We start from the raw sequence: 11,294 nt of genomic DNA on the forward strand, positions 1-11,294 counted from the left end.
CTGCAGCCAGGATGGCGCTCCTTGGACTCCGAGTCTTTCGGGTACCGGGCAGAGGACACGATCGAGGCGATCGCTCTGCATGGATTGACTACCTTCTGCGGATTCCATCCCTTGGAGCTGGCTACCCACCCCATTGGCTTGTTCCCCGCTGAGAGGGAGGACGACCCAATGTGGAAGGATCGGGTGGAGCATGCCAAGGATATCTGGGCCATCTACCCGGGTCAGACTGCACACTTGACAGTACGGTGCATGAATGCTCTGTACCGTCTGCAAGTGATGCGCGGTGAGGCAATGTCCCATCTGATGGCACTGCTGGAGGCAACAAAGATCACGCTGGATAACAGAGAGGAGCTCGTGGTTGATTTATCTCAAGAAATGGTGGAGAAGGACTTGCAGGTGGAGCAGCTATCCACTGATATTCAGGAATTGGAGGAGCTGGTGGGCACCAGGGAGAACACCATCGAGGTCCTAGAGGATCAGCTCCTTAACACTCAGCAGCAGCTCGCTGAGGCTAACGAGCACCTGGACATGCACCACCAGGAGATCCAGGACCAGGAGGCCAACGAGGACGTCGACATTGAGGGAGGAGATGAGCCTGCCTCCAGTGTGGACACTGCTGGCTCGGGAAGACCACCTTCCCCCGAGTCGAGTGTTGCTTCGTTCGCTCACTAGGTGTCCAGGGTAGGCTTAGAAGTCGGATAGTCGGACTCCTCGCAGCTAGCTTAGCTTTTGCACCCTTGGGGTACTAGGCTAGTTAGAGTTGAGTCATTTTGGAACAAATTGATGTAATCGTGCTAAAACTCTCTTGGGAGCTGGTTTGATGGATGCTATTATCAGTTTAGATTTGGAAGGAGGAATTTATGCCTCTTGAAATCCCTTTTGTTGAAGTCGGAGTCTATCATGCTATTTTAACTTTTCCCCGTGATAAAATCTTGAAATTTGGAACTGTGGTGTTAAGTAAGTATGTGATTTTTCAGATGGCCGGGAGGCAGCGTTGTGGCCAGAACGAGCACGTTCCTCCACCGCCGCCACCACCTCCCACTCTGCAGGAGCTCATGGCTCAGCAGAATGAGATCCTGAGGCAGCTGGCTCAGCGTCAGCCACCACCTCAGCATTATGGTGGTGGAGACCATCAGCGTCACCCCGCGGCGGCTACATACCAGGAGTTCCTTAGCACCCAGCCTCCATTGTTCACGAGGGCGGAGGACCCACTTGACGCAGATGTATGGCTGCGAGTGGTGGAATCCAAATTCCCACTACTCCATGGGGCTTGCTCAGAGGTCACCAAAGTCAGGTTCGCCACCCAGCAGCTTCGCGGACCCGCAAGGACTTGGTGGGATCATTTTCTTGCTATGCAGCCAGAGGACCGAGAGGTGGAGTGGAGGGAGTTCAAGGCAGCTTTTAGAGGACACCATATACCAGCCGGGATCATGGACAGGAAGCTCAATGAGTTCTTGGCACTCACTCAGGGCAACAGGACAGTGTTGCAGTATGCCCAGGCCTTTAATGACTTGTGCCAGTACGCGGGATATCATGCAGATACAGATGAGAAGAAGAGGGACAGATTCAGGAGGGGGCTTAGCACTAAGCTCCGTGATCGTCTCAACACCGTCAGGGCCAACAGCTACAATGAGTTGGTCAACATGGCTATCTCCCAAGAGGACTGCATTACAGCTAGGCAGGCAGAGAAGAAGAGGAAGACCCCTGTGGCAGGACCCTCAGCTCAGCCACAGCGCTTCAGGATTGTGTCCGACACCCAGGGCAGGGGACCGCAGCAGCAGCAAGGGCGATGGGTAATCCGACCTCAGCAGCAGCAGGCACCCAACCGCAACCAGTTTCCAGCTCAGAGGAATAACCAGCAGCAGCAGTACCGCCAGGCAAATGACAACAGATGCTTCACTTGTGGCAACACTAGGCATTATGCCAAGAATTGCCCCAGGAACCAGCAGAGGCAGGGACAGAATGCTAATCAGAACCAAGGCAAAAGGCAGAAGGTGCAAGTGAGGCAAGGCAGGCTGAACTTCACCACCATGGCTGACATTCCTGAGGGAGCACCCGTCATGACTGGTATCTTTACAGTTTTGAATTATCCTGCGATTATTTTATTTGATTCGGGTGCATCGCATAGTTTTATCAGTGCTAAGTTTAGTGCCAAGTGCCAGTTGCCCTTTCACCATACCGATGGGGGCATTACAATTTCAACGCCAGGAGGCAGAGTTGCCACTTATCAAATCAACAGGCAAGTGCCTATAAAATTTGGTAGTCTGGTGATTAGAACCACCCTTCTCATCTTAGGGTTGGATAGCGTGGATATTATTTTGGGAGCTGACTGGTTGACCAGGCATCAGGCAGTATTGGACATTGCAGCCAGAGCCATTGAAATTCATTCCCCTGCTTATGGCGAGACTGTTTTATATTTACCCGACCAGGGTTGTACCCGATCTTGTGCCTTTGTTATGATAGAATCCCCGATGAAAAAGATCCCAGTGGTCTGCGACTACCCAGATGTTTTCCCAGACGAATTGCCAGGGATGCCACCTGACCGAGATATTGAGTTCGCCATCGAATTGCAACCCGGGACTGCTCCTATCTCCAAGAGACCCTATAGGATGCCTCCCGCGGAACTGGCGGAATTGAAGAAACAATTGCAAGAATTGTTGGACAAGGGGTTTATTCGTCCAAGCACTTCACCATGGGGATGTCCAGCCTTATTTGTGAAGAAAAAGGATGAGAGTTTGAGGATGTGTGTTGACTACCGCCCTCTCAATGCGGTGACTATTAAGAACAAGTACCCGCTGCCCCGCATTGATGTTCTGTTCGATCAATTGGTAGGAGCCAAGGTATTCTCCAAGATAGACCTTCGCTCAGGATACCATCAGATCAAGATCCGTGCCAGCGATATTCCCAAGACAGCTTTCTCTACCAGATATGGGCTCTATGAGTTTTTGGTGATGTCTTTTGGGCTGACCAATGCCCCGGCTTATTTTATGTACTTGATGAACTCAGTATTCATGCCAGAACTAGACAAGTTCGTGGTCGTTTTCATTGATGACATTCTGGTTTATTCCAAGAATGAAGCCGAGCACACCAAACACTTGCATACTGTACTTCAGAGACTACGTGATCATCAGTTGTATGCTAAGTTGAGTAAGTGTGAGTTCTGGCTGGAGGAGATTAAATTCTTGGGACACACAATTTCTCAGAATGGGATATCAGTTGATCCTGAGAAGGTACAAGAGGTAATGGATTGGAAACCCCCGACTACAGTGAAGCAAATTCGGAGTTTTCTGGGATTGGCAGGGTATTATCGACGATTTATTCCGGATTTCTCCAGAATTGCCAAACCAATGACTGAACTGTTAAAGAAGGGAGTCAAATTTGAGTGGAGCCAAAAGTGTGAAGATGCCTTTCATACCTTGAGGCAGCATTTGACAACAGCCCCAGTGCTGGCCCAACCTGACAACACCAAGCCATTTGAAGTTTATTGTGATGCTTCTGGTACCGGATTGGGATGTGTCTTGATGCAAGAGAACAAAGTGATTGCTTATGCTTCCCGGGCACTCAGGCCCCATGAGCAGAACTACCCTACACATGATCTAGAATTGGCAGCGGTAGTCCATGCTCTAAAGATATGGAGACACTACTTGATGGGAGCTCACTGTAACATCTACACTGATCACAAGAGTCTCAAATACATCTTCACTCAAGCAGATCTGAACATGAGGCAAAGGAGATGGTTGGAGTTAATCAAGGACTATGATTTGGAGGTGCATTACCACCCTGGTAAGGCCAATGTTGTGGCAGATGCCTTGAGCAGAAAGACCCAGTGTAATTGTATGAGCATGGATGTGGGAGTGACCACCCTGTGTGATGAGTTGTGCAAGCTGAACCTGGAAGTTGTTTCTTCGGGTAACCTAAGCTATATCTCGGTGGAACCCACGTTGCAAGAGCAGATCATCAGGGCACAGGTTGAGGATAAGGGTGTTCAGGTTATCAAGGATATGATCAAGCAAAAGGCAGAAAAATACAAGTGTTTCCGACAGGACAGCAAGGGAATTCTATGGTTTGGAGATCGATTGGTTGTTCCCAAGGACCCTGAGCTCAGAAAGCAAATATTGGATGAAGCTCACCTTTCAAAATTCTCCATGCACCCTGGTAGCAACAAGATGTACCATGATCTCAGGTCTTTATATTGGTGGACCAGAATGAAGAGGGAAATTGCCAAGTACATCTCCGAGTGTGACACCTGCCAGAGAATCAAGGCCAGTCACTTGAAGGCAGCAGGCCCTTTGCAACCCCTTCCCATACCATCTTGGAAATGGGAGGACATTTGCATGGATTTTATCGTAGGATTGCCCAATACCTCCAGGCACCATGATTCCATTTGGGTCATCGTGGACAGGTTGACCAAGACCGCTCATTTTTTGCCAGTGCACACCACCCACAAGACAGAGAAGTACGCAGAAATTTATGTTGATCAGATAGTAAGATTGCATGGTATTCCAAAGACCATTATATCTGACAGAGGAGCCCTGTTTGTGGCACGCTTTTGGGAGAAACTGCAAGAATCACTTGGGACCCAAGTAATCCGAAGCTCAGCATATCACCCACAAACAGATGGCCAGACAGAACGGGTGAATCAGATTTTGGAAGACATGTTGCGGGCATGTGCACTACATTATGGAAAGGATTGGGACAAGTGTCTGTCTTTGGCAGAGTTTTCTTACAATAACAGCTATCAGTCCAGTTTGAAGATGGCACCTTTTGAGGCATTATATGGGAGAAGGTGTAGGACCCCACTTAATTGGTCTCAAGCAGGAGAAAGGGAAATTTTTGGGCCAGACTTGGTACTCGAGGCAGAGGCAAAGGTCAGGGTTATTACCAAGAACTTAGAAGCTGCTCAGGCCAGGCAAAGGAGCTATCATGATAGGAGGCGGAAGCCTCTACAGTTTGAGGTGGGAGATCATGTCTATCTTAAGGTATCACCCACCAAGGGTGTCCAGAGATTCGGGATCAAGGGCAAGTTAGCTCCTCGCTACGTTGGACCCTATAAGATCAAGGCAAGTTGTGGACCCGTAGCCTACCAATTGGAATTACCACCTCACATGTCAGCAGTTCATAATGTGTTCCATGTATCTCAGCTGCGGAAATGCGTTCGTCTACCCACTGAAGTGCTACCGGAACCAGACATTGAGATAGAACCAGACTTATCCTACCAAGAGTACCCTGTCGTGGTATTAGATCAAAAGGAGAGATCAACTCGGGCAAGGTCGGTCAGAATGTACAAGGTTCAGTGGAGTCACCATTCAGCAGAAGAAGCTACATGGGAGACGGAGGAATTTCTACGCTCTCGCTTCCCCGACTTTCTGCCCAAAGGAGTCGGTATGTAACCCCAAAACCCCACCCCCACCTGCCCTTTGAATTCAATTATAAGAAGAACTTAGATAACGAGGATAGTCTAAATTGTGGAATTAACTTAAGAAGGGCTTCCTTCTGAAGTTGCAAAGAGGATGACATTCGAAGAGCAGTAAATAAGAGAAACTTAAGTATAAAAAGGGAAAACAACACCAGCACACCTTCAAGCATCCCTCCAAAGGGCTCTACCTGAAATCTCGGGGCGAGATTCCTTTAAGGGGGGAGGGCTGTAACACCCCAGGTGTTACCCAGGGTGTCCACCCCAGGGTTACCCCCTTTTTCACCCATTATCACATGAAGAGTGAATTGGGCAAAGTATACCAAACTTGGAATTCTAGGTCCTAAGCAAGTGTAACCCACCTTGGATGTCATGCCCTAGCTTATCATGCACATCTAAGTGGGGATCTCCCAAAACCCTAAAGCAAAACCCCCATAGGCAATGGGAACCCTAATTGAAGCCATGATCAAAAGATCATGTAAACCTTATGATCATGGTTTGGGCCAAATAGAAAAGTTGTAATATACTTAATAACCTACAATTAATAGTAAGGAAGTACCCCCAAAAAGTTTTCAGAAAAGCCCTAAACAGTCCACCTAAGATTTAGCACAAGGGGAAATTCAGCTTTTGCCTAAGTGCAAAAACTAACCCTTGCACAAAGACTCCCCATGTTCACCTTAATCCCCTTTTCAAAACCTTTCGACCCAATTGACAAAAGGGCGCCAAATTAACCCTAGAACACCCTGGAAAGAGATGACACCTACCCTAGGGCGCTAGACACGACTTGACACCCCTTTTGTCTCGGTTCGGGCTTAGCTGACACAGCAAACTTCTCCCCTCTCTATCTCCCTACCCCGACCATATCTCGACTTGGAACTCACAGCGAAAAGATAGGATTTGGAGCAGAGAAGCGACCGTACACAGTGACTTTGCCAAGATACGCACGCTATGGCGCTCTAATCGGCCGTTGAACCATGGCAGAAGCAAGCTTCCACGTGTTCGACGCGAGCTGGCATCCGGGGGCGCGCTCAGAGCACGCCCGTGCGTGAACCCCCGCGCGCCCGCGGCCGCCCGTGACCACGCCCGCGCCACGGCTATAAAGCCCGCCCCAGTGCTTGGCTGCCTTCCCCGTTACCCCTCCGTACCTCGCCAGACTTGCCCGAGCCAGCCATTAACTCCGGCGACCTCCCCGCGACCCGCCAGTGCCGCCCGAGAGCAACCACCGTGGCCAGCCCCTCTCCCGTCCTCCTCCGTTCGATCCAAGCCCTTAGATAGCTTCCTGGTGAGGCCGTGAGACTTGCTCGAGCTTGACCCAGGGACCCTCGTCACCGGAATAGCCCAATCGTGCTCACCGGAGTTCAAGAACCCGCCGGCACACGTGGACCGGGTAAGCCCCTGCACCGTTTTCCAATTCGTTGCGCGCATGGCCTGTGTGTCACCCCGTGAAGCTCCTCGTGCACCCTAATTGAACTATACCGCCGTGGTTTGGCCGGAGCAGGAGCCCCCAACGACCCCCGCCGCCTGTGCTCGTGGCCAGGGTAGCTCCGACCACCTCCGACACCGACCCGCACACCGACGTGACCGTCGCGACCTCCCGGACGTCACTGACCACCCCGCCGGAGCTCTACTGCCGCCGGTAAGCCCCACCGCCGTAAACTATGCCGCGGGTACTGTTTAAGCCGGTCAGGGAGCGCGGGTTAGATTTCAGTTAAGTCCAGGGGGCTTTGCGCAATGTCAGTGACCCAAGCCAATAGTGGACCAAGGGCTGTTCTGTGAGAAAAGAAAAGGAAAAACCCCAGGGGCCTCAGCGTAAACCTGTTTTCTTTTCCATTTTCGAATTTCTTTTCTTTTTGTTATAACAGATAGCTAAATAAATGCATAACTTGAAGAATAATCATCCAAAAATGTTCAAACCAATTTTGTTAGATTCTGGAATTTATGAACTATCAGATAAAAATAATAGAACCCATGGCTTCTGTGTTCCTTTCTGAAGTTTTGAATTAAATAAGAAAACCACTCAAAACTCAATATTAGAAGGAAAAATAGGAATATTGTTTAACCAGGGTTAGAAAAATTTTGAGAAGCTTATATCTACCTACTAGACCAAGTAAAAATGTTAAATCTCTCTGTATACTCCATTTAAGTTAGTTTTACCCCTTATTCTATAATATGCTTAAGGATAAGGAAAATAGAAAATGTAATTTAATTAATGAACCAGAGAGTACCTCTATTTTTGTTAGGTTACTTATTCAATATAGTTCACTGGAAATATATATCATACCCTGTTTTAGTGTAAAATAAGTAAGATCTCTTTTGTTTTAATAAAACAAGTGAAACTTAGAAAAACTCTACAAAAATAACCCCAAGGTAAAAGCACCCCCACCCTTGGGATAACTATTGTTTTATTAGAGAGAACTTAGGAAAAATATGAAATCTGCTGGTTGACATTTTTCAAATAATAATGTAGTAGAAAGTGCCTTTTTAACATTAAACTTAAGAAAATCATAACTAAATAACCACCCCTTAGTTTTCTGTGATTTTTAGCACAGAGACCTATTATTACTATTGGATGCCAGCAAAAATAACCTTTAGGACAGAACCTACCCCCAACTAAGAGGTGTAGTGTAAAGTGGCCCATTTTGCCTAACTTTTGTTATTTTTGTTTAAAGCCTAGCCTTGGTACTTAAAGCCTCAACTTCTTAAAACAAGCTAGAATAGCAAGTGACAACCCACTGTAATTTTTACAGAATTTTTGGAAATTATTAAAACCCTGTTGAAGTTCAAACCTACCCTAGAAACCCTAAATGGAAATTAAGGAAAGGAAAATGAATAATGTGAATGAATGTTATCCTAAAACCTTTGTAATCTGTCCACTAAAATATATCAAGGCAATACCAATCCACTATGTTATTCAAAAAGAAACCTAAGCTTAAAGGGTAATAAGTCTATGTATCTATATATATACCACTAGAAGCCCCGCATGACTAAGAAAACCCTAAGTTAATTCTTGACTTAGTTTCTTTAGCTTAATGTTCTTAAATCTTGCATAATCATGACATACATGTTCATTGCATTTCGATAGACTGTAATCTCGCTGACGGAGAGTACATCCTCGTGCCGGAGCAAGGAGCTGCTCAGGAGGTAGCCCCAGACCCAGCACCCGAGCCTGCACCAGAGGACCTGCCTGCCACTGCTTTGGAAGGCAAGCCCCGGTTTTATGCATAACCTGTTATTTATGCTATTTTACTTCACTTAATGATTGTAGGATTGATTGTGCACTTAGGTGTAGGAATTGTTTGAAACCCTAGTTGCATGATCTCAGGAATCCTTTTGAGATGAATACTAGTATGACAGGTCGAGTAGTTGCTTTATTTAATTAGGATCTCGGTAGAAGACGAGTGATTTTTCTAGCACTCGCGCGAGATCAGGAAATTGATTGTACCCACTTTCACACTGTCATGATACTAGTTGGTGGACAACAATCCATGGGGATTGGTTGTTCACGAGATGGAAAATGGAATAAGGATTAACGTGCGGATACCTGTGTCAAGCGTTTGAACGTACTAAACACATACCGAGAAATATGGTAAATCGGTAAGCCTAGTACCTGAGTGAACCTGCCCGCAGATTGCCCTCCTCACGCGACCTGAGACGAGGTCTCCCATTCCGGTTATGGTGGGTACAAGTGCGGTCACTGCACGACGGCCAGTCGGGGTCAGTGAGGCATTGTACGCCAAGGCGGTGAGCCCCTTTCTGTTGCCAGGGAATCGATGGGGACGGTTGATGTGTGTGGGGACGGAGTGCCCCTGCATGTCGTGTGTTTAGGTTTGCCTTGCAAGGATAAAAACTCGATTCGAATCGTCTGCTTCTCGCAGCTAATGAGACTGCTTGATCCATTGTACTGCATTGAGTAATAAGTGGAAGTATGATGAGTTGAGATAAGATGTTGATTGTTAACAATGCTTGCTACCATGTATGAGTAGATAGTCCACTTTTAGCCTTAAGAGAGTCACACTTAACTTTGACTAAGTTAAAATCTTGATTTAGAAACTCAGCTAGTGCTTTTGGCAACCAAACCCCACAGCCAAACAGCTGCATGTCTAGAGGTAGAGGAGTAGACTCCTCACACCGGGTAAGTCTAGCTGAGTATTAGTATACTCAGCTTTGCTTGTGGCATAATTTTTTACAGGTTCTCTGGAGGAGATGGTTGCTGGGATAACTTGGCCGTCCACCCTGCCACCGGGTTGGACTGTTGAGTGGGACCCTGCCTCGGCTGAGGAGGAGCATGAGGAGTGATGGGACAGGCTTCCCCATCTCTCTGTTTAAGTATCGTTAGTTTTATTCCGCTGCACTTCGAACAATGATGGTTACTTTTGCAAAACTCCGATGATGATGATGGTGATGTAATAATTTAATACTCTGGCATGTATGGTTTTATGCTTTATTGTATTTGCTCTGTGACTCACCTTCGAGTGAGATTGTGGTACTTGATCCTGTCAGTGGCCGTGTCGGACTAGATCTGAGGGATTGACGGGTTATTCCTATTTAAGTGTGGTCTAGCCTCTAAGGCGGGACTTAGGCACTTAAGTTGGAATAATTCGGGCAGTTCCGCCACAAAGAGCCAGTGGGAGACAGGCGTAAAAGGGGAAAACTGCGGCCTTCGTGTTTGTCCCGCGCCCAGGTCGGGTGCGCTTGCAGTAGGGGGTTACAAGCGTCCGCATGGGAGGGAGCGAGAGGCTTATGCGCGCGCCGTCCCGTCCTCCCCGCACGGCCAACCCTCTGTAAGAGGGCCCTGGACCTTCCTTTTATAGGCGTAAGGAGAGGGTCCAGGTGTACAATGGGAGATGTAGCAGTGTGCTAACGTGTCTAGCAGAGAGGAGCTAGTGCCCTAAGTACATGCCGTCGTGGCAGCCGGAGAGGTTTTGGCACCCTGTTCGTGTGATGTCGTGGCCGTCGGAGGAGCGCTGGAGCCTTGCGGAAGGACAACTGTCGGGCTGTCGAGTCCTTGCTGATGTCTCCTTGCTTCCGTAAGGGGGTTGAGAGCTGCCGTCGTCATGGAGCAAGCGGGGCGCCATCATTTGTTTTACCGGGGCGAGCCAGATGGGACGCCGGTCTTGTTCCCCGTAGCCAGATCTAGCTAGGGGTAGGGTAATGATGGACCCTCCTGTGACGTGGTCGGTCCGAGCCCTGGGTAGGGCGAGGCGGAGGCTCCTCCGAGGTCGAGGTCGAGTCTGTCTTCCGAGGTCGAGGTCGAGTCCGAGCCCTTGGGTCGGGCGAGGCGGAGACCGTCGGCCGAGGCCAGGGCTGAGTCCGAGCCCTGGGGTCGGGCGAGGTGGAGTTCGTCGTCTTCCGGGGCCGAGGCCGAGGCTGAGTCCGAGCCCTGGGGTCGGGCGAGGCGGAGTTCATCGTCTTCCGGGGCCGAGGCCGAGTCCGAGCCCTGGGGTCGGGCGAGGCGGAGTTTGTCGTCTTCCGGGGCCGAGGCCGAGGCGGAGTTCATCGTCTTCCGGGGCCGAGGTCGAGGCCGAGCCCTGGGGTCGGGTGAGGCGGAGCTTCCTATGGCGCCCGAGGCCGGACTTGGCTGCTGTCAGCCTCACTCTGTCGAGTGGCACAGCAGTCGGAGTGGCGCAAGCGGCGCTGTCCTCTCGTCAGGCCGGTCAGTGGAGCGGCGAAGTGACTGCGGTCACTTCGGCTCTGTCGACTGGAGGGCGCGCGTCAGGATAAGGTGTCAGGCCATCCTCGCATTAAATGCTCCTGCGATACGGTCGGTCGGCGTGGTGATTTGGCCAAGGTTGCTTCTCGGCGAAGACTGGGCCTCGGGCGAGCCGAAGGTGTGTCTGTTGCTTGAGGGGGCCCTCGGGCGAGATGTGAATCCTCCGGGGTC

Source organism: Zea mays, chromosome 9 (genome assembly GCF_902167145.1).
Source record: "Zea mays cultivar B73 chromosome 9, Zm-B73-REFERENCE-NAM-5.0, whole genome shotgun sequence".
Taxonomy (NCBI): Eukaryota; Viridiplantae; Streptophyta; class Magnoliopsida; order Poales; family Poaceae; genus Zea; species Zea mays.